We start from the raw sequence: 24941 nt of genomic DNA, 5'->3' as shown, positions 1-24941 counted from the left end.
GAATGGGGTCAGAAGCACAGGTGAATTCATTCATTCAATCGTATTTACTGGGCGCTTACTGTGTGCAGAGCACTGTTCTAAGCGCTTAGGAAGTACAAGCTGGCAACATCTAGAGACGGTCCCTACCCAACAGCGGGCTCACAGTCTAGAAGGGAGAGACAGACAACAAAACAAAACATAAACCAAATAAAATAAATAGAATAAATATGTACAAGTAAAATAAATACATAAATATTCATTCATTCATTCAATGGTATTTATTGAGGGCTTACTGTGTGCAGAGCACTGTACTAAGCACTTGGGAAGCACAAGCTGGCAACATCTAGAGACGGTCCCTACCACGCAGCGGGCTCCCAGTCTAGAAGGGGGAGACAGACAACCAAACAAAACATATAAACCAAATAAAATAAATAAATATTCATTCATTCATTCATTCAATCGTATTTACTGAGGGCTTACTGTGTGCAGAGCACTGTACTAAGCGCTTGGGAAGACAAGCTGGCAACATATAGAGACAGTCCCTACCCAACAATAGGCTCACAGTCTAGAAGGGGGAGACAGACAACCAAACAAAACATATAAACCAAATAAAATAAATAGAAGAAATATGTACAAGTAAAATAAATAAATGAATATTCATTCATTCATTCAATCAACCGTTTATTGAGCGCTTACTGTGTGCAGAGCACTGTACTAAGCGCTTGGGAAGTACAAGCTGGCAACATATAGAGACGGTCCTTACCCAACAACGGGCTCACAATCAATCAATCAATCAATCGTATTTCTTGAGCGCTTACTGTGTGCAGAGCACTGTACTAAGCGCTTGGGAAGTACAAGTTGGCAACATATAGAGACGGTCCCTACCCAACAGTGGGCTCACAGTCTAGAAGGGGGAGACAGAGAATAAAACCAAACATATTAACAAAATAAAATAAATAGAATAGATATGTACAAGTAAAATAAATAAATAGAATAATAAATATGTACAAACATATATACATATATACAGGTGAGTCTAGAAGGCGGAGACAGACAACCAAACAAAACATATAAACCAAATAAAATAAATAGAAGAAATATGTGCAAGTAAAACAAATCTTAATTAATTAATTAATTAATTCATTCAATCGTATTTATTGAGCGCTTACTGTGTGCAGAGCACTGGACTAAGCGCTTGGGAAGTACAAGCTGGCAACATGTAGAGACGGTCCCTACCCAACAGCGGGCGCACAGTCTAGAAGGGGGAGACAGACAACCAAACAAAACATATAAACCAAATAAAATAAATAGAAGAAACACGTACAAGTAAAATAAATAGAGTAATAAATATGCACAAACATATATGTATATATAACAATATATTAATAATATAAAACGTGCATATAATAATATAAACAATAAAATATAATATATGATATAAATGTAATATAAAATAATGTAAAAATAATATATTATAAACTAATAAAATATATAGAATATATATGTACAAGTAAAATAAATAGAGTAATAAATATATACATATGTTTTTAAAGATGTTTGTACATATTTATTACTCCATTTATTTTACTTGTACATATTTATTTTATTTTATTTTGGACACAGTCCTTGTCCCACTTGGGGCTCGCGGTCTCAATCCCCATTTTATGGTTGAGGGAACCGAGGCCCAGAGAAGTGAAGTGACTGGCCCAAGGTCACACAGCAGACCGGTTGTATTCACTGAGCACTTCCTGGGTGTAGAGGACTGTATTAAGTGCTTAGATGGGACTCCTTGCCTCCTGTCTCTCCCCTCTCCAGTCCATACTTCACTCTGCTGCCTTGATCATTTTTCTACGATAATAATAATAATAATGGCATTTATTAAGCGCTTACTACGTGCAAAGCACTGTTCTAAGTGCTGGAAAACATTTAGAACATGTTTTTTGTTGTTGTCTGGCTCCCCCTTCTAGACTGTGAGCCCGCTGTTGGGTAGGGACCGTCTCTATATGTTGCCGACTTGGACTTCCCAAGCGCTTAGTACAGTGCTCTGCACACAGTAAGCGCTCAATAAATACGATTGAATGAATGAATGAATGAATATACAGGTGCTGTGGGGAGGGCAAGGAGGGGGCTCAGTCCCATGCCCATGTGCAGAAAGAAGAGCACTTGAAAGGTGACAAAATTGCAATTGCATTCTTGTAACATGATTTTTTTTAATCCCCTCACCCTACTGGGGGACAAAATGATGGCGTAAATATCTATTCTATTTTTTTTTTTTATTTTGTTAATATGTTTGGTTTTGTTCTCTGTCTCCCCCTTCTAGACTGTGAACCCGCTGTTGGGTAGGGACCGTCTCTATATGTTGCCAACTTGGACTTCCCAAGCGCTTAGTACAGTGCTCTGCACAAAGTAAGCGCTCAATAAATATGATTGATTGATTGATTGATTGCAGAATGAGCACGGCGTGGATTGCAAAGGGATCCCTCGTGACCTCAGTCCCGTGCCCATGCGCAGAAAGAAGAGCCCTTGAAAGGTGACAAAATTCCAATTGCATTCTTGTAACATGAGTTTTTTTATAATCCCCTCACCCTATGGTGGAAAAAAATGATGGGGTAAATATTGCAGAATGAGCACTCTGTGGATTGCAAAGCGCTTACTTAGGAGAAGCAGCGTGGCTCAGTGGAAAGAGCATGGGCTTTGCAGTCAGAGGTCATGGGTTCGAATCCCCGCTCTGCCACATGTCTGCTGTGTGACCTTGGGCAAGTCACTTAACTTCTCTGAGCCTCTGTCACCTCATCTGTAAAATGGGGATGAAGACTGTGAGCCCCACGTGGGACAACCTGATCACCTTGTGTTTCCCAGCGCCTTGCACACAGTAAGTGCTTCCTTCCTCTCCCCCTCATCCCCCTCTCCACCCCCCATCTTACCTCCTTCCCTTCCCCACAGCACCTGTATATATGTTTGTCCATGTTTATTATTCTATTTATTTATTTATTTATTTTACTTAGTACATATCTATTCTATTTATTTTATTTTGTTAGTATGTTTGGTTCTGTTCTCTGTTTCCCCCTTCTAGACTGTGAGCCCACTGTTGGGTAGGGACTGTCTCTACATGTTGCCAACTTGTACTTCCCAAGCGCTTAGTACAGTGCTCTGCACACAGTAAGCGCTCAATAAATACGATTGATTCTGTTCTCTGTCTCCCCCTTTTAGACTGTGAGGCCACTGTTGGGTAGGGACTGTCTCTATATGTTGCCAACTTGGACTTCCTAAGCGGTTAGTACAGTGCTCTGCGCACAGTAAGCGCTCAATAAATACGATTGATTCTGTTCTCTGTCTCCCCCTTTTAGACTGTGAGCCCACTGTGGGGTAGGGACCGTCTCGAGATGTTGCCAACTTGGACTTCCCAAGCGCTTAGTACAGTGCTCTGCACACAGTAAGCGCTCAATAAATACGATTGATTGATTGATTAACAAACGCCATCCCAGACTGAGCCCCTTCCTTCCTCTCCCCCTCGTCCCCCTCTCCACCCCGCCATCTTACCTCCTTCCCTTCCCCACAGCACCTGTATATATGTATATATGTTTGTACATATTTATTACTCTATTTATTTTACTTGTACATATCTATTCTATTCATTTTATTTTGTTAGTATGTTTGGTTCTGTTCTCTGTCTCCCCCTTCTAGACTGTGAGCCCACTGTTGGGTAGGGACTGTCTCTATATGTTGCCAATTTGTACTTCCCAAGCACTTAGTACAGTGGTCTAAACACAGTAAGCGCTCAATAAATACGATTGATCGATTCTCTTCTCTGTCTCCCCCTTTTAGACTGTGAGCCCACTGTTGGGTAGGGACTGTCTCTATATGTTGCCAACTTGGACTTCCTAAGCGGTTAGTACAGTGCTCTGCGCACAGTAAGCGCTCAATAAATACGATTGATTCTGTTCTCTGTCTCCCCCTTTTAGACTGTGAGCCCACTGTTGGGTAGGGACTGTCTCTACATGTTGCCAACTTGGACTTCCCAAGCGCTTAGTACAGGCAGGCAGAAACTCCTGACTCCTCTCTTTATGTTGCCAACTTGGACTTCCCAAGTGCTTAGTACAGTGCTCTGCACACAGTAAGCGCTCAATAAATACGATTGATCGATTCTGTTCTCTGTGTCCCCCTTTTAGACTGTGAGCCCACTGTTGGGTAGGGACTGTCTCTACATGTTGCCAACTTGGACTTCCCAAGCGCTTAGTACAGGCAGGCAGAAACTCCTGACTCCTCTCTTTATGTTGCCAACTTGGACTTCCCAAGTGCTTAGTACAGTGCTCTGCACACAGTAAGCGCTCAATAAATACGATTGATCGATTCTGTTCTCTGTGTCCCCCTTTTAGACTGTGAGCCCACTGTTGGGTAGGGACTGTCTCTACATGTTGCCAACTTGGACTTCCCAAGCGCTTAGTACAGGCAGGCAGAAACTCCTGACTCCTCTCTTTATGTTGCCAACTTGGACTTCCCAAGTGCTTAGTACAGTGCTCTGCACACAGTAAGCGCTCAATAAATACGATTGATCGATTCTGTTCTCTGTGTCCCCCTTTTAGACTGTGAGCCCACTGTTGGGTAGGGACTGTCTCTATATGTTGCCAACTTGTACTTCTCAAGCGCTTAGTACAGTGCTCTGCACACAGTAAGCGCTCAATAAATATGATTGATTCCATTCTCTGTCTCCCCCTTTTAGACTGTGAGCCCACTGTTGGGTAGGGACCGTCTCTATATGTTGCCAACTTGGACTTCCCAAGCGCTTAGTACAGTGCTCTGCGCACAGTAAGCGCTCAATAAATACGATTGATTGATTGATTGGTTGATGAACAAATGCCATCCCAGACTGAGCCCCTTCCTTCCTCTCCCCCTCGTCCCCCTCTCCATCCCCCCATCTTACCTCCTGCCCTTCCCCACAGCACCTGTATATATGTATATATGTTTGTACATATTTATTACTCTATTTATTTTACTTGTACATATCTATTCTATTTATTTTATTTTGTTAGTATGTTTGGTTCTGTTCTCTGTCTCCCCCTTCTAGACTGTGAGCCCACTGTTGGGTAGGGACCGTCTCTACGTGTTGCCAACTTGTACTTCCCAAGCGCTTAGTACAGTGCTCTGCGCACAGTAAGCGCTCAATAAATACGATTGATTGATTGATTGATTGATTAACAAATGCCATCATTATTATCCCTCGTGACCTTTGAGGGCTGCCTCCTTTGGTCACTGCGCATGCGCCACCCCCTGTCGTTCCCGCCCGCGCGTGACCTTTGAGGGCTGCCTCCCTTGGTAAGTGCGCATGCGCCGCCCCCTGTCGTCCCCGCCCGCGCGTGACCTTTGAGGGCTGCCTCCCTTGGGTAAGTGCGCATGCGTTCCCCGGCCGTCCCGCCCGCGCAGGCGCCCCGCAAGCGCGCGGATTGGCCGAGCCGTAAGGCCGGAGCGCGCGCAGAGGGAGTTTTGAATGGCGTCGCGGTTGCCGTTGTCCTGTGAGGAAGCCGTCATGGCGGCGGCGGCGGCGTCGAGGAGGCTGGAGCGCGGCCTGGAGCCCTGGTGCCTGTCGCCCCCCGGCCCCGGTGAGGAGGCGGGGGGAGGAGGGAGGGGGACACCAACCCAAACACTTCAGTGCTCACTAGGTGCAAAATAACAATAATAATAATAATAATAAAATAGCATTTATTAAGCGCTTACTATGCGCAAAGCACTGTTCTGAGCGCTGAATGTGTATATGTCATCATCATCAATCGTATTTACTGAGCGCTTACTGTGTGCAGAGCACTGGACTAAGCGCTTGGGAAGTCCAAGTTGGCAACGTATAGAGACGGTCCCTACCCCACAGTGGGCTCACAGTCTAAAAGGGGGAGACAGGAAACAAAACCAAACATACAAAATGAAATAAATAGAATAGATAGGTACAAGTAACATACATAAATAAATAGAGTAATAAGTATGTACAAGCATATATACAGGGATATATACATATGTACATATACATACATATATATATATATAATGATAATGATGGCATTTATTAAGCGCTTACTATGTGCAAAGCACTGTTCTAAATAGAATAGAAATATTCTAAATAAATAGAATAGATATGCACAAGTAAAATAAATAAATAAATAGAGTAATAAATATGTACAAACATATATACATATACATATATACGTATATATATATAATGATAATGATAATGGTGGCATTTATTAAGCGCTTACTATGTGCAAAGCACTGTTCTAAATAGAATAGAAATATTCTAAATAAATAGAATAGATATGTACAAGTAAAATAAATAAATAGAGTAATAAATATGTACAAACATATATACATATACATACATATGTATATAGATAATGATAATGATAATGGTGGCATTTATTAAGCGCTTACTATGCGCAAAGCACTGTTCTAAATAGAATAGAAATATTCTAAATAAATAGAATAGATATGTACAAGTAAAATAAATAAATAGAGTAATAAATATGTACAAACATATATACAGGGATATATACATATATACATATACATACATATGTATATATATAATGATAATGGTGGCATTTATTAAGTGCTTACTAGGTGCCAAGCACTGTTCTAAATAGAATAGAAATATTCTAAATAAACAGAATAGATATGTACAAGTAAAATAAATAAATAAATAAACAGAGTAATAAATATGTACAAACATATAACAGGGATATATACATATACATACATATGTATATATATAATGATAATGATAATGGTGGCATTTATTAAGCGCTTACTAGGTGCCAAGCACTGTTCTAAATAGAATAGAAATATTCTAAATAAACAGAATAGATATGTACAAGTAAAATAAATAAATAAATAGAGTAATAAATATGTACAAACATATATACAGGGATATATACATATATACATATACATACATATGTATATATATAATGATAATGATAATGGTGGCATTTATTAAGTGCTTACTAGGTGCAAAGCACTGTTCTAAATAGAATAGAAATATTCTAAATAAACAGAGTAGATATGTACAAGTAAAATAAATAAATAAATAGAGTAATAAATATGTACAAACATATACAGGGATATATACATATATACATATACATACATATGTATGTATATAATGATAATGGTGGCATTTATTAAGCACTTACTAGGTGCAAAGCACTGTTCTAAATAGAATAGAAATATTCTAAATAAACAGAATAGATATGTACAAGTAAAATAAATAAATAAAGTAATAAATATGTACAAACATATATACAGGGATATATACATATACATACGTATGTATATATATAATGATAATGATAATGGTGGCATTTATTAAGCGCTTACTAGGTGCCAAGCACTGTTCTAAATAGAATAGAAATATTCTAAATAAACAGAATAGATACGTACAAGTAAAATAAATAAATAAATAGAGTAATAAATATGCACAAACATATATACAGGGATATATACATATATACATATACATACATATGTATATATAGATAATGATAATGATAATGATGGCATTTATTAAGCGCTTACTAGGTGCAAAGCACTGTTCTAAATAGAATAGAAATATTCTAAATAAACAGAATAGATATGCACAAGCAAAATAAATAAATAAATAGAGTAATAAATATGTACAAGCATATATACAGGGATATATACATATATACATATACATACATATGTATATATATAATGATAATGATAATGGTGGCATTTATTAAGCGCTTACTAGGTGCAAAGCACTGTTCTAAATAGAATAGAAATATTCTAAATAAACAGAATAGATATGTACAAGCAACATAAATAAATAGAGTAATAAATATGTACAAACATGCAGGGATATATACGTATATACATATACATGCATATGTATATATATAATGATAATGACAATGGTGGCATTTATTAAGCACTTACTATGTGCAAAGCACTGTTCTAAATAGAATAGAAATATTCTAAATAAACAGAATAGATATGTACAAGCGAAATAAATAAATAAATAGAGTAATAAATATGTACAAACATATATACAGGGATATATATACATATATATGTATATATATAATAATGATAATGGTGGCATTTATTAAGCGCTTACTATGTGCAAAGCACTGTTCTAAATAGAATAGAAATATTCTAAATAAACAGAATAGATACGCACAAGCAAAATAAATAAATAAATAAATAGAGTAATAAATATGTACAAACATATATACAGGGATATGTACATATATACATATACATACATATGTATATATATATATAATGATAATGATAATGGTGGCATTTATTAAGCGCTTACTATGTGCAAAGCACTGTTCTAAATAGAATAGAAATATTCTAAATAAACAGAATAGATATGTACAAGCAAAATAAATAGAGTAATAAATATGTACAGACATATATACAGGGATATATACATATATACATATACATACATAAGTATATATAATGATAATGATAATGATGGCATTTATTAAGCGCTTACTATGTGCAAAGCACTGTTCTAAATAGAATAGAAATATTCTAAATAAACAGAATAGAGACGTATAAGCAAAATAAATAAATAAATAGAGTAATAAATATGTACAAACATATATACAGGGATATATACATATATACGTATACACACATATGTATATATATAATGATAACGATAATGATGGCATTTATTAAGCGCTTACTATGTGCAAAGCACTGTTCTAAATAGAATAGAAATATTCTAAATAAACAGAATAGATATGTACAAGTAAAATAAATAAATAAATAGAGTAATAAATATGTACAAACATATATACAGGGATATATACATATATACGTATACATGCATATGTATATATATAATGATAACGATAATGGTGGCATTTATTAAGCGCTTACTATGTGCAAAGCACTGTTCTAAATAGAATAGAAATATTCTAAATAAACAGAATAGATATGTACAAGTAACACAAATAAATAAATAAATAGAGTAATAAATATGTTCAAACATATATACAGGGATATATACATATATACATATACATACATATGTATATATATAATGATAACGATAGTGATGGCATTTATTAAGTGCTTACTATGTGCAAAGCACTGTTCTAAATAGAATAGAAATATTCTAAATAAACAGAATAGATATGTACAAGTAAAATAAATAAAGTAATAAATATGTACAAACATATATACAGGGATATATACATATATACATATACATACATATGTATATATAATGATAATGATAATGGTGGCATTTATTAAGCGCTTACTAGGTGCAAAGCACTGTTCTAAATAGAATAGAAATATTCTAAATAAACAGAATAGATATGTACAAGCAACATAAATAAATAAATAAATAGAGTAATAAATATGTACAAACATATACATATACATACATATGTATATATATAATGATAATGATAATGGTGGCATTTATTAAGCGCTTACTATGTGCAAAGCACTGTTCTAAATAGAATAGAAATATTCTAAATAAACAGAATAGATATGTACAAGCAAAATAAATAAATAAATAGAGTAATAAATATGTACAAACATATATACAGGCATATAGGGGATGGCGACTGCGAGCCCCATGTGGGCCAGGGACGGTGCACGGGATTAAAGAAATACAGTCAGCGCTCAACCAATACGATCGATTGACTGATTGATTGATTCGAGCAAGCGCTCCATAAAGAGGATCGACTGATGGAGTGACGGCAGGCGTCCGGCTCGGCCTCCGGCCCGGTGGGTGAGTGGGCGGTAATCAGTCAATCAATCAATTGTATTTATTGAGCGCTTACTGTGTGCAGACCACTGTACTAAGCGCTCCCAGGACCCCCGCCCCGCGGGTTTGTACATATTTATTACTCTATTTTACTTGTACATATCTATTCTATTTATTTTATGTTGTTAGTAGGTTTGGTTTTGTTGTCCGTCTCCCCCTTTTAGACTGTGAGCCCACTGTTGGGTAGGGACTGTCTCTAGATGTTGCCAATTTGTACTTCCCAAGCGCTTAGTACAGTGCTCTGCACACAGTAAGCGCTCAATAAATACGATTGATTGATTGATTGATTGACTGTGAGCCCGCTGTTGGGTAGGGACCGTCTCTATGTGTTGCCAACTTGGACTTCCCAAGCGCTTAGTCCAGTGCTCTGCACACAGTAAGCGCTCAATAAATACGATTGATGATGATGATGCCCTGGCTTGGCTGTTCATCGTAATGAAGATTCATTCATTCAGTCACTCGTACGTACTGAGCGCTTACTGTGTGCAGAGCACTGGACTAAGCGCTTGGCAAGTCCGGCATATAGAGATGGCCCCTAATGATGATAATAATGGCATTTATTAAGCGCTTACTATGTGCAAAGCAGTGTTGCGCATTGAATTGAATGAATGAATGTTCAATCAATATCAATCGTATTTATTGAGCGCTTACTGTGTGCACTGTACCAAGCGCTTGGGAAGTACAAGTTGGCAACGTCTAGAGACGGTCCCTACCCAGCAGTGGGCTCACAGTCTAAAATGTTCTAAGCGCTGGGGAGGTTACAATCAATCAGTCGTATTTATTGAGCGCTTACTGTGTGCAGAGCACTGGACTAAGCGCTTGGGAAGTCCAGCATATAGAGACAGCCCCTAATGATGATAATAATGGCATTTATTAAGCGCTTACTATGTGCCCATTTGTACTTCCCAAGCGCTTAGTACAGTGCTCTGCACATAGTAAGCGCTCAATATATACGATTGATGATGATTATGATGCAAAGCACTGTTGCACATTGAATGAATGAATGAATGTTCTAAGCGCTGGGGAGGTTACAATCAATCAATCAATTGTATTTATTGATCGCTTACTGTGTGCAGAGCACTGGACTAAGCTCCAGGGAAGTCCAACATATAGAGACAGCCCCTAATGATGATAATAATGGCATTTATTAAGTGCTTACTATGTGTAAAGCACTGTTGCACATTGAATTGAATCGAATGAATGAATGAATGTTCTAAGCGCTGGGAAGGTTACAATCAATCAATCAGTCGTATTCATTGAGCGGTTACTGTGTGCAGAGCACTGGACTAAGCGCTTGGGAAGTCCAACATATAGAGACGGCCCCTAATGATGATAAGAATGGCATTTATTAAGCGCTTACTGTGTGCAAGGCAATGTTGCGCGTTTGAATTGAATGAATGATTGTTCAGTCAATATCAATCGTATTTATTGAGCGCTTACTGTGTGCACTGTACTAAGCACTTGGGAAGTACAAGTTGGCAACATATAGAGACGGTCCCTACCCAGCAGTGGGCTCACAGTCTAAAATGTTCTAAACGCTGGGGAGGTTACAATCAATCAGTCGTATTTATTGAGCGCTTACTGCGTGCAGAGCACTGGACTAAGCGCTTGGGAAGTCCAGCATATAGAGATGGCCCCTAATGATGATAATAATGGCATTTATTGAGCGCTTACTGTGTGCAAAGCACTGTTGCACATTGAAATGAATGAATGTTCTAAGGGCTGTGGAGGTTACAATCAATCAATCGTATTGAGCGCTTACTGTGTGCAGAGCACTGGACTAAGCGCTTGGGAAGTCCAACATATAGAGACAGCCCCTAATAATGATGATAATGGCATATATTAAGCGCTTACTGTGTGCAAAGCACTGTTGCACATTGAATTGAATTGAATGAATGAATGTTCTAAGCTCTGGAGAGGTTACAATCAATCAATCAATCGTATTTATTGAGCACTTACTGTACTAGGCGCTTGGGAAGTCCAACATATAGAGACGGCCCCCAATTATGATAATAATGGCATTTATTAAGCGCTCACCATGTGCAAAGCACTGTTGCACATTGAATTGAATGAATGAATGTTCTAAGCGCTGGGGAGGTTACAATCAATCAATCGTCTGTACTGAGCGCTTACTGTGTGCAGAGCAGTGGACTAAGCACTTGGGAAGTCCAGCATATAGAGACGGCTCCTAATAATAATAATGGCATTTAGTAAGCGCTTACTATGTGCAAAGCACTGTTGCACATTGAATTGAATGAATGAATGTTCTAAGCATTGGGGAGGTTACAATCAATCAATCGTATTCATTGAGCGCTTACTGTGTGCAGAGCACTGGATTAAGCGCTTGGGAAGTCCAACATATAGAGACGGCCCCTAATGATAATAATAATGGCATTTATTAAGCGCTTACTATGTGCAAAGCACTGTTGCACATTGAATGAATGAATGTTCTAAGCGCTGGGGAGGTTACAATCAATCAATCAGTCGTATGTACTGAGCGCTTACTGTGTGCAGAGCACTGGACTAAGCGCTTGGGAAATCCAACATATAGAGACGGCTTCTAATGATGGTAATAATGGCATTTATTAAGCACTTACTACGTGCAGAGCACTCTTGCACATTGAATTGAATGAATGAATGAATGTTCTAAGCGCGGGGAAGGTTACAATCAATGTCAGTCGTATTGAGTGCTTACTGTGTACAGAGCACTGGACTAAGCGCTTGTTAATTAATTGATGGCGTTTATTAAGCGCTTACTATGTGCAAAGCACTGTTCTAAGCACTGGGGAGGTTACAAGGTAATCAGGTTGTCCCACGGGGGGGCTCACACTCTTAACCCCCATTTTACAGATGAGGTACTGAGGCACAGAGAAGTGAAATGACTTGCCCAAAGTCACACAGCTGACAATGAACAGAGGCGGGATTTGAACCCATGACCTCTGACTCCAAAGCCCGGGCTCCTTCCACTGAGCCACGCTGCTTCTCACAAGCTTGGGAAGCCCAACATATAGAGACGGCCCCTAATGATGATAATAATGGCGTTTATTAAGCGCTTACTGTGTGCAAAGCACTGTTGCACATTGAAATGAATGAATGAATGTTCTAAGCGCTGTGGAGGTTACAATCAATCAGTCGTATTTATTGAGTGTTTACTATGTGCAGAGCACTGGACTAAGCGCTTGGGAAGTCCAACATATAGAGACGGCCCCTAATAATAATAATAATAGTGGCATTTATTAAGCACTTAACTATGTGCAAAGCAGTGTTGCACATTGAATTGAATGAATGAATGTACTAAGCGCTGGGGAGGTTACAATCTATCAGTCGTATTTATTGAGCGCTTACTGTGTGCAGAGCACTGGACTAAGCGCTTGGGAAGTCCAGCATATAGAGACGGCCCCTAATGATAATAATAATGGCATTTGTTAAGCGCTTACTATGTGCAAAGCACTGTTGCAGATTGAACTGAATGAATGAATGAATGTTCTAAGCGCTGGGGAGGTTACAATCAATCGTATTTATTGAGCGCTTACTGTGTGCAGAGCACTGTACTAAGCGCTTGGGAAGTCCAGCATATAGAGATGGCCCCTAATGATAATAATAATGGCATTTATTAAGCGCTTACTATGTGCAAAGCACTGTTGCAAATTGAACTGAATGAATGAATGAATGAATGTTCTAAGCGCTGGGGAGGTTACAATCAATCAATCGTATTTATTGAGCGCTTACTGTGTGCAGAGCACTGGACTAAGCACTTGGGAAGTACAAGTTGGCAACATCTATAGACAGTCCCTACCCAACAGTGGGCTCACAGTCTAGAAGAAGATGATGATGCTTTTTATGGTAGTAAGTACTGAAAATGTGCTTCTACGCACCAGAGTTACTATATACTCCATATGGAGTCAGAGGTCATGGGTTCAAATACCGACTCCACCAGCTGTGTGACTTTGGGCAAGTCACTTCACTTCTCTGGGCCTCAGTGACCTCATCTGTCAAATGGGGATAATAATAATGATCGCATTTATTAAGCTATCATTATTATTAAGCTATCGTTCATTAAGCTATTATTATTTATTAAGCGCTTACTATGTGCAAGGCACTGTTCTAAGCGCTGGGGAGGTGATAAGGTGATCAGGTTGTTCATTCATTCAGTCGTATTTATTGAGCGCTTACTGTGTGCAGAGCACTGTACTAAGCGCTTAGGAAGTCCAAGTTGGCAACATATAGAGACGGTCCCTACCCAATAGTGGGTAGTCTAGAAGAAGATGATGATGCTTTTTATGGTACTAAGTACTGAAACTGTGCTTCTACGCACCGGAGTTACTATATACTCCATATGGAGTTAGAGGTCATGGGTTCAAATCCCGGCTCCGCCAGCTGTGTGACTTTGGGTAAGTCACTTAATAAATAAATAATAATGGCATTTGTTAAGCACTTACTATGTGCAAAGCACTATTCTAAGCGCTGGGGGGGGAATACAAGGTAATTAGATTGTCCCACATGGGGCTCACAGTCTTATTATTATTATTAAGCTATCATTTATTAAGCTATTATTATTTATTAAGCGCTTACTATGTGCAAGGCACTGTTCTAAGTGCTGGGGAGGTTGTTCAATCATATTTATTGAGTGCTTACTGTGCGCAGAGCACTGTACTAAGCGCTTGGGAAGTCCAAGTTGGCAACATATAGAGACGGTCCCTACCCAACAGTGGGCTCACGGTCTAGACGGTTGTCCCACAAGGGGCTCACAGTCTTAATCCCCCTTTTCCAGATGAGGTAACTGAGGCCCAGAGAAGTGAAGTGACTTGCCCAGAGTCACACAGCTGGCAATTGGCAGAGCCAGGATTTGAACCCATGACCTCTGACTCCAAAGCCCGGGCTCCTTCCACTGAGCCATGCTGCTTCTCTAAGCATGAAGACTGTGAACCCCCCGTGGGACAACCCGATCGCCTTGTAACCTCCCCCGCGCTTAGAACAGCGCTTTGCACATAATTAAGTGCTTCATTCATTCAATCGTATTTATTGAGCGCTTACTATGTGGAGAGCACTGTAGTAAGTGCTTGGGAATAATAATAGCATTTATTAAGCACTTACTCTGTGCAAAGCACTGTTCTAAGTGCTAGGGAGATTATAAGGTAATCAGGTTGTCCCCCGGGGGCTCACGGTCTTCATCCCCATTTTCCAGATGAGGTAACTGAGGCCCAGAGAAGTGAAGTGACTTGCCCAAAGTCACCCAGCTGACAATTGGCGGAGCCGGGATTTGAACCCATGACCTCTGACTCCAAAGCCCGGGCTCTTTCCACTGAGCCACGCTGTACAAGTTGGCAACATATAGAGACGGTCCCAACCCAACAGCGGGCTCACAGTCTAGAAGTGCTTAATAAATGCCATCACTATTATCAACATTATTATTATAAAATAATCAGGTTGGACACAGTCCGTGTCCCACATGGGGTTCGTCGTCTTAATCCCCATTTTACAGATGAAATAACTGAGGCGCAAATAAGTAAAGTGTACTTGTTAAGCACTTATTCTGTGCCAAGCACTGTACTAAGCGCTGGGATAGATACAAGATAACCAGGGTGCCTGTCTACTCGTTTAGTTTTGTTTTCTGTCTCCCCACTTCTAGACTGTGAGTCCGTTGTTGGGTAGGGACTGTCTCTGTTGCCGAATAATAATAATAATAGCATTTATTAAGCGCTTACTATGTGCAAAGCACCGTTCTAATCGCTGGGGGGGATACAAGGTGATCGGGTTGTCCCACGGGGGGCTCACAGTCTTCATCCCCATTTTACAGATGAAGTAGAGAAGCAGCGTGGCTCAGTGGGAAAGAGCCCGGGCTTTGGAGTCAGAGGTCATGGGTTCAAATCCCGGCTCCGCCAATTGTCAGCTGGGTGACTGGGCAAGTCACTTCACTTCTCTGGGCCTCAGTTCCCTCATCTGTAAAATGGGGATGAAGACTGTGAGCCCCCTGTGGGACAACTTGATCACTTTGCAACCTCCCCAGTGCTTAGAACAGTGCTTTGCACATAGTAAGCGTTTAGTAAATGCCATTATTATTATTATTAGCTGAGGCACAGAGAAGTGAAGCGACTCGCCCAACGTCACACAGCCGACAATTGGCGGAGCCGGGATTTGAACCCATTGACCACTGACTCCAAAGCCCGGGTTCTTTCCACTGAGCCACGCTAAGTACTTTCCAAGCGCTTAGTACAGTGTGCTGCACACAGTAAGTGCTCAATAAATACGACTGAATGTGCCTGGCCCAGGGTGGTGTTACTACTGCTCCCTGAGGCTGTTCCCAAACCACCCACCTTATTTAAGCTCTCGTTGTGATCCCGGCGCTGTGCTAAGCGCCGTGGAGATCCCGATAGGCAACACGGGAGTCGAGGTCTGGAATCGCACCAGCCTGCAGTGTGGCCTTGGGCACGTCACCCAAACACTCCCCATTTTCCTCATTTGAAAACTTGGGGGGGGGTTGCCCAATCTGGGAGCTCATCCACTACCACCTCCATTCATTCAGTTGTATTTACTGAGCGCTTACTGTGCGCAGAGCACTGTACTAAACGCTTGGGAAGTACAAGTCGGCAACGTATAGAGACGGTCCCTACCCAACGGCAGGCTCACAGTCTGGAAGGGGGAGACCGACAACAAAACATTTAGACAGGTGTCAAAATCGTCAGAACAATGTTGGGTAGGGAACGTCTCTATATGTTACCGACTTGTACTTCCCAAGCGCTTAGTATGGTGCGCTGCACACAGTAAGCGCTCAATAAATACGATTGAATGAATGAATGAAATAGAACTATAGCTACGTGCACAGCATTAACAAAATAAATAGAATAGTAAATATGTGCAAGTAAAATAGAGTAATAAATATATACAAACATATACAAGTACCGTGGGGAGGGGCTTGCCTCCCGGGCGTCACCACTTGGATCAGTCATTCAATTACTGGTGTTTATTGGGCATTTGCTGCGTGCAGAGCACTGTATTAAACGCTTGGGAGAGGACAGTGCAACAGAGTACGTCAACCCGATCCTTGCTCCCAAGACTTAGAATCTAATGACATTAAAATAAGTAACAGATAGGGGAAGCAACAAAGAATAAGAATGTGTAAATAGAGGTGAGGCGGCTATCAAACTGCTTAGAGGAGACAGACCTAAGTGGCCAGGTAATGCAGGAAGGAGGGCAGATAGGTGTGGGGAAGTGAGAGATTGATTAGGGGAGGCTTCTTGGAAGTGAGGGACTGTGGCCCACCCAATTATCTTGTAGCCACCCCAGTGCTTAGAACGGTGCTTGGCACATAACAAGCATTTAATAAATACCATAATTATTATTATTGCAATATAATAGGTATGGTAGACATGTTCCCACGACGGAGCTTATAATCTAGGGGGAGAGAGAGATATGAATATAAACAAATAAATTATGGATATGTACATACACGCTGTGGGCTTGGTTTTGAGATGCAGAGAGTGTTGGTCTGTTAGATACCTAATAATCAATCTTATTGAGCGCTTACAGTGCTCTGTTAGATACCAATCATATTTATTGAGCACTTACTGTGCGCAGAGCACTGTACTAAACGCTTGGAAAGTACAATTTGGCAACAGAGACAATCCCTACCCAACAACGGGCTCACAGTCTAGAAGGGGGAGACAGACAATAAAACAAAACAAGTAGAAAGGCATCGCTAGCATCAAAGTAGGTAAATAGAACTATAGAGATACACACATCATTAATAAAATAATAAATATGTACAAATATACACCAGGGCTGTGGGGTGGGTAGAGCAGAGGGAGGGAGTAGGGGTGATGGGGAGGGGAGGAGGAGCAGAGGAAAAGGGGGGCTCAGTCTGGGAAGGCCTCCCGGAGGAGGTGAGCTCTCAATAGGACTTTGAAGGGGGGAAGAGAGCTAGTTTGGCGGATGTGTGGAGGGAGGGCATTCCAGGCCAGAGGTAGGACGTGGGCCGGGGGTCGACGGCGGGACAGGCGAGAAGAAGACACAGTGAGGAGGTTAGCGGCAGAGGAGCGGAGGGTGCCTGCTGGGCTGTAGAAGGAGAAGAGGGAGGTGAGATAGGAGGGGGCAAGGTGATGGAGAGCTTTGAAGCCAAGAGAGAGGAGTTTGGGCTTCATGCGAAGGTTGATAGGTAACCACTGGAGATTTTTGTGGAGTGGGGTGACATGTCCAGAGCACTTCTGTAGAAAGATAATCCGGGCAGCAGAGTGAAGTATAGACTGAAGCAGGGAGAGACTGGAGGATGGGAGATCAGAAAGGAGGCTGATGCAGTAATCCGGTCAGGATAAGATGAGAGATTATACCAACAAGATAGCGGTTTGGATGGAGAAGAAAGGGGGGATCTTGGCGATGTTGGGAAGGTGAGACCGGCAGGTTTTGTTAACAGATTGGATGTGTGCAGTGAATGAGAGAGCGGAGTCAAGGCTGACACCAAGGTTGCGGGCCTGTGAGACGGGAAGGATGGTAATGCCGTCCACAGTGAGAGAAAGTCAGGGAGAGGACAGGGTTTGGGAGGGGAGATAAGGAGCTCAGTCTTGGACGTGTTGAGTTTTAGGTGGCGGGTGGACATCCAGGTGGAGATGTCCTGAAGGCAGGAGGAGATGCGAGCCTGGAGGGAGGGAGAGAGAACAGGGGAGGAGATGTAAATTTGGGTATCATAGAGATGATAGTTGAAGCCGTGGGTGCAAATGAGTTCACCAAGGGAGTGAGTATAGATGGAGAACAGAAGTGGACCAAGAACTTGAGGAACCCCTACAGTAAGGGGAGGAGGAGCCCGCGAAGGAGACTGAGAATGTAGGGCCAGAGAGGTGAGGAGAACCAGGAGAGGACGGAGTCCGTGAAGCCAAGGTTGGATAACGTGTTGAGGAGAAGGAGATGGAGTTGGTAGACCATGTTCCCTGCCCACAGTGACGTTACAGCCTAGGGGTGGGATACAGATGTCTATATAAAAAAAATCACGGATATGTAAATAAGTGCTGTGGAGTTTAGGGGAGGGTGAATAAGTGTGCAAATCCAAGTGCGAGGGCGACACAGAAGGGTGGGGAAGTGGAAATGAGAGCCTAGTCGAGGAAGGCCTCTGAGAGGAGATGTGCTTTTAAAAAGGCTTTCGAGATGGGGAGGGTGATCATCTGTTGGATGTGAAGAGGAAGGGCATTCCAGGCCGTAGGCGGCAACGTGGGTGAGAGGTCGGCAGCAAGATAGACGAGATTGAGGTCTAGCGAGTGGGTTAGCGTTAGAGGAGCGAAGTCCGCGGGCTGGGGCAAGCTGAATGCTTTACTCATTTATTCAATCGTATTTATTGAGCAGAAGCAGCGTGTCTTGGTGGAAAGAGCGTGGGCTTAGGAGATATGTATATATGTATATATGTTTGTATGTATTTATTACTCTATTTTATTTGTACATATTTATTCTATTTTATTCTGTTAATATGTTTTGTTTTGTTCTCTGTCTCCCCCTTCTAGACTGTGAGCCCACTGTTGGGTAGGGACCCTCTCTATATGTTGCCAACTTGTACTTCCCAAGCGCTTAGTACAGTGCTCTGCACACAGTAAGTGCTCAATAAATACAATTGAATGAATGAATGAGTCAGAGGTTGTGGGTTCTAATCCTGGCTCTGCCACTTATCAGCTGTGTGACTTTGGGCAAGTCACTTCTCTGTGCGTGTTACCTCATCTGTAAAATGGGGATTAAGATTGTGAGCCCCATGTGGGCCAACCTTGAGTGTACCCTAGCGCTTAGAACAGTGCTTGGCATATAGTAAGCGCTTAACAAATGCCATCATTATTATTATTACTGTTATTGAGTGCTTACTGTGTGCAGATCACTGTTCTAAGCTCTTGGGAAAGTACAGTACAGCAATAGAGACAACCTCTGCCTGCCACAATCTCACAGTCTAGAGGTGGGAGAGGCAGACATCAATACAAATTAACAGGCATCAATATAAATAAAATTACAGATGTATATATATATATATATATATCTCTGTAGATATATACAGATATATACAGATATATATATATATATATATATAAGTGCCGTGGGACAGGGAGTGGAGGGGAAGAGCGAAGGGAGCGAGTCTCATGGTGACGCAGAAGATGAGGAAAAGTAGGGCTTAGTCTGGGAAGGTGTCTTGGAGAAGATGTGCCTTCAGTAGAGCTTTGAAGCAGGGGAGCAGTAAATGTCTGGCAGATTCGAGGAGGAAGGGCGTTCCAGGCCAGAGGTAGGATTTTGGGTGGGGGTCAGCGGCGGGACAGGGGAGATCAAGGCACAGTGTGATGGTTAGCACCAGAGGAGCGACATGTGCAGGCTGGTTGTAGAAGGAGAAGTGGGAGGGGGCAAAGTGATGGAGAGCTTTGATTGATAGGCAAAGTGATGGAGAGCTATTTGTTTGATAGGCAACCACTGGAGCTTTTGAGGAGGAGTGTGACATGCCTTGAACGTTTTTGTAGAAATATAACCCCGGGCAGCAGAGTGAAGTATGGGCCAGAGTGGGGAGAAGCAAGGCGTTGGGAGGTCAGAAGGGAGGTTGATGCAGTAATCTAGGTGGGATTGTACTATCATGGAAGCAATTTAGTTGGAGAGGAAAGCGTGGATCTTAGCGATGCTGTGAAGGTAAGACCGACGGGATTTGGTGACGGACTGGATATGTGAGTGGAATGAGAGACCGGAGTCAAGGATGACACCAAGTTTACAGACTCGTTCAGTCATTCAGTCATATTTATTGAGCACTTACTGTGTGCAGAACACTGTACTGAGCGCTCGGAAAGTACAATTCAGCAATAGAGAGAGACAGTCGTGCCCACACCAGGCTTGCGGCCTAGAATGGGGGGAGACAGACCGCAAAACAAGTAAACAGGCATCAGTATAAATAAATAGAATTTGGATGTACATACACATCAAAACAAGTAAACAGGCATTAATATAAATACATAGAATTATAGATATGTACATTTATATAAAATTATTGTGATCTTTGAGAGAGCAGGTCCTGCAAAGTGAAGGGGGGGAAGCCAGATTAGAAGGGGTCAAGGTGAGATTACTGATGCAGTCCTGAGGTCGAGGAGGATTAGGATGGAGTATTGGCCGCTGGATTTGGCAAGATCGAGATCATTGTGATCTTTGAGAGAGCAGGTCCTGTGGAGTGAAGGGGGGGAAACCAGATTAGAAGGAGTCAAAGTGAGATTACGGAAGCAGTAATCCAGTTGGGTTAGGATGAGTGACTGTACTAACGCAGCGGTTTGGATGGAGAGGAGAGGGTGGATCTTCGCGACGTTGTGTAGGCGAGACCGGCAGGATTTGGTGACAGATTGGATATGTGGGGTGAATGAGAGAGTGGAGTCAAGGATGACACTAAGGGTGCGGGCTTGTGAGACGGGAAGGATAGTCATGCCATCCACAGTGGTGGGAAAATCAGGGAGAGGACAGGGTTTGGGAGGGATAAGGAGCTCTGTCTTGGACATGTTGAGTTTTAAGTGGCGGGAGAGAATCCAAGTAGAGATATCCTGAAGGCAGGAGGAGATGGGAGCCTGGGGGAAGGGAGAGAGAACAGAGGAGGAGATTTAGATTTGGGTATCATCCGCATAGAGATGGTAACTGAAGCTGTGGGAGCAAGTACCTTCTCCAAGGGAATGAGTGTAGATGGAGAATAGAAGAGGACCGAGAACTGAACCCACAGTAAGGGGATGGAAAGGCGGAGAGGAGCCCGCGAAGGAGACAGAATGAACGGCCAGAGAGATGAGGAGAACGAGAAAGGGACAAAGTCAGTGAAGGTAAGGTTCATTCATTCATTCAATCGTATTTATTGAGCGCTTACTGTGTGCAGAGCACTGTACTAAGCGCTTGAAGTACAAGTTGACAACATATAGAGATGGTCCATAGTGTCAAAGGCAGCTGAGAGGTCGAGGAGGATTAGGATGGGGTAGGAGCCATTGGATTTGACAAGAAGGAGATCATCGGTGACCTTTGAGAGGGCGGATTTAGTTGAGTGAAGGGGATGGAAGCCAAATTGGAGAGGGTCCAAGAGAGAGTTGGAGGAGAGGAATTTGAGGTAGCAGGTGTAGACGACTCGCCCAAGGATTTGGAGAGGAAAGGTAGGAAGGAGATGGGGTGATAACTGGAGGGAGCTGTGGGGTCAAGGGAGGGGCTCTTTAGGATGGGGGGACGTGGGCATGTTTGAAGGCAATGGGGAAGAAGCCATTGGAGAGCGAATGGTTGAAGGATGGCTGTAGAGGGAAGGGGCGAGAGTTTTTATAAGGTGCGAAGGAAAGGGGTCCAATGCACAAGTGGAGGGGGTGGCACTTGAGAGGAAGCAGGAGATCTCTGGAGATACTGGGAAAGTTGAAGAGGGGGCTGGGGGGAGTGGTGATTTTGGGGAGTTCACACCTGATGGTGTTCATTTTTTGGTAGGGATTCTGTAACGTGGAGGTGGATGGACAACCACTGAAGGTTCTTGAGTGGGGAAACACAGAAACATGGTTTTGTAGAAAAGTGTGGGTTGGAGAGGGTGGAGGTAGAGAGGACAGCAAGCAGGCTGTTGCAGCAATCAAGACGGGATAGGATAAGTGCTTGGATTAATGAGGTAGCAGTTTAGTTGGAGAGGAAAGGAAGGATTTTAGCGATGCCGTGCTGGTTCAACTGACAGGATTTAGTGACGTAGGAAATATGCTAGTTGAATGAGAGGGATGAGTCGAGGATAACACCGAGGCGGTGGGCTTGTGAGACGGGGAGGATGGTGGTGTTGTCTATGGAGATGGGAAAGTTGGGGAGGTCAGGGTTCGGGCGAGCAGAGGAGGAGTTCTGTTTTGGACATGTTACGCTTGAAATGTAGGTGGGTCATCCAAGCAGAGGTATTCTGAAGGCAGGAGGAAATGCAAGACTGCAGAGGAGGAGTGATCAGGGCTGGAGATGTATTTTTGGGAATCATCTGCATAGAGGTGGTAGTTGAAGCCATAGGAGCAAATGAGTTCTCCATGAAAGGCTGGGAGTCAGAAGGACCTGGTTTCTCATCCCGGCTCTGCTTCTTTTCGGCTGTGTGGCCTTGGGTAAGTCACTTCAGTTCTCCGTTACTCTGGTTACCTCATCTGTAAAATCGGGGCTAAGGCTGTGAGCTCCATGTGGAACGTGGACTATGTCCAACCCAATTAGCTCGTATCTACCGTAGCATTTAGTGCAGTGCCTGGCATATAGTAAGTGCTTAACGAATACCATATTTTAAAAAAGGAGTTGGTGCAGATGCAGGATAGATGGGGATTCAGAACTGAGCCTTGAGAGATTCCTGCAGTTTGGGGGTGGGAGACAGAGGAAGAGCCTGCGAAAGAGAATTAGAATGAGCAGCCAGAGTTATGGGAGGAGGACCAGGAGAGGGCAGGGTCAGTGAAGCCAAGCTTTGATAATGGTTTCAGGAGAAGGGGGTGGCTGACAAGAGTCAAAGGTAGCTGAGCGATGGAAGAGGATTAGGATGGAGTATTGGCCGCTGGATTTGGCAAGCTCGAGATCATTGTGATGTTTGAGAGAGCAGTTCCTGTGGAGTGAAGTGGGGGGAAGCCAGATTAGAAGGGGTCAAGGAGAGAAAAGCAAGAAACTCAAGTGGTTGCCCGTCCACCTGCTCATCAAACAAAAACTCTTCGCCGTTGGCTTTAAGGCACTCAATCGTCCTGCTCCCTCTTACCTCATTTCACTACTCTCCTACAACCCATCACTTTGCTCTTCTAATGCCAACCTTTTCACTGTGATCTTGTCTATCTCGCTGCGGACGCCTCGCCAAAACGTGCCTCTTGCCTAGAACGCCCTCCCTCCACAAATCCAACAATTAGTCTCCCCCTCTTCAAAACCTTACTAAAGGCACATCTTCTCTAAGAGGCCTTCCCTGACTAAAGTCTCCTTTCCTCTTCTCCCACTCCCTTCTGCATCACCATGACTTGCTCCCTTTATTCATTCCCCCCTCCCAGCCCCACAGCACTTATGTACATAGCTGTAATTTATTTATTTGTATTAATGTCTGTCTCCCCACCTCTAGACTATAAGCGTGTTGTGGGCAAGGAATGTGTCCATTCATTGTTATAGTGTACTCTTCCAAGCCCTTAGTACAGTGCTCTGCACACAGTAAGTGCTCAATAAATTCGATTGAATGAATGAATGAAGAATTGAAGGAGGGGAAGTGGAGACAGCAGGTTTTAGACTGCTCATTCATTCATTGTCGTATTTATTGAGCGCTTACCGTGTGTAGATCACTGTACTGTGCGCGTGGGAGAATACAGTACCACAATAAGCAGACACATTCCCTGCCCACAACAATCTTACAGTCTAGAGTGGGGGAGACAGACATTAATATAAATAAATTACAGATAATGTACTTGAGCGCCGTGGTACTGGGACGGGGAAAGAACAAAAGTGACACAGAAGAGAGTGGGAGAAGAGGAAAGCGGGGGCTTAGGGAAGGCCTCTTGGAGGAGATGGGCCTTCAATAAGGCTTTGAAGGGGGCAAAGTGTTGGATTTGAGGAGGGAGGGCATTCCAGGCCAGATGCAGGACGTGGGTGAGGGGTCGGCGGCGATATAGGCGAGATTGAGGCACAGTGAGAAGGTTAGCGTTAGAGGATTGAAGTGTGCCGGCTGGGTTGTAGTAGGAGAGTAGCGAGGTGAGATAGGAGGGGGCGAGGTGGTGGGCTGCTTTAGAGCCAGTGGTGAGGAGTTTTTGTTTGATGCAGAGGTGGATGGGCAACGCCTGGAGTTTTTTTGAGGAATGGGATGACGTGTCCTGAACGGTTTTGTAGAAAAATGATCCGGGCAGCCGAGTGAAGTATGGACTGGAGTGGGGGGAAGCAGGAGGCTGAGAGGTCAGCAAGGAGGCTGATGCAGTAATCCAGGCGGGATAGGATATTAACGTGGTAGCAGTTTAGATGTAGAAGAAAGGGTGGATTTTAGTGGTGCTGTGCAGGTATCACCCAAGGATTTGGAGAGGAATGGGAGGAGAGAGATGAGGTGATAACTGTAGGGAGCTGTGGAGTCAAGGGAGGGTTTTTTTTTAGAATAGGGGAGGCGTAAGCATGTTTGAAAGCAATGGGGGAAAAGCCATTGGAGAGTGATCGGTTGAAGATGGCTATCAGGGAGAGAAGAAGTCTCTTCCCCCCTTTCTCCATC

General features: G+C 42.6%; 1 protein-coding gene across 1 annotated transcript in view; it reads left to right on the top strand.

Moving 5' to 3' along the window:
- The first annotated feature begins 5510 nt into the window (after positions 1-5510).
- Positions 5511-24941, top strand: part of NCAPD3 (non-SMC condensin II complex subunit D3) — a 121004-nt gene continuing 101573 nt past the window's right edge. The window contains exon 1 of the mRNA XM_038753646.1: positions 5511-5576. The gene's annotated coding sequence lies outside the window, so the exon portion shown is untranslated. The remainder of the gene's footprint in view (positions 5577-24941) is intronic.

Source organism: Tachyglossus aculeatus, chromosome 11 (genome assembly GCF_015852505.1).
Source record: "Tachyglossus aculeatus isolate mTacAcu1 chromosome 11, mTacAcu1.pri, whole genome shotgun sequence".
Classification (NCBI taxonomy): Eukaryota; Metazoa; Chordata; class Mammalia; order Monotremata; family Tachyglossidae; genus Tachyglossus; species Tachyglossus aculeatus.
Note: the sequence above shows the minus strand (reverse complement) of the source record. Positions and strands in the feature narration are given on the sequence as shown.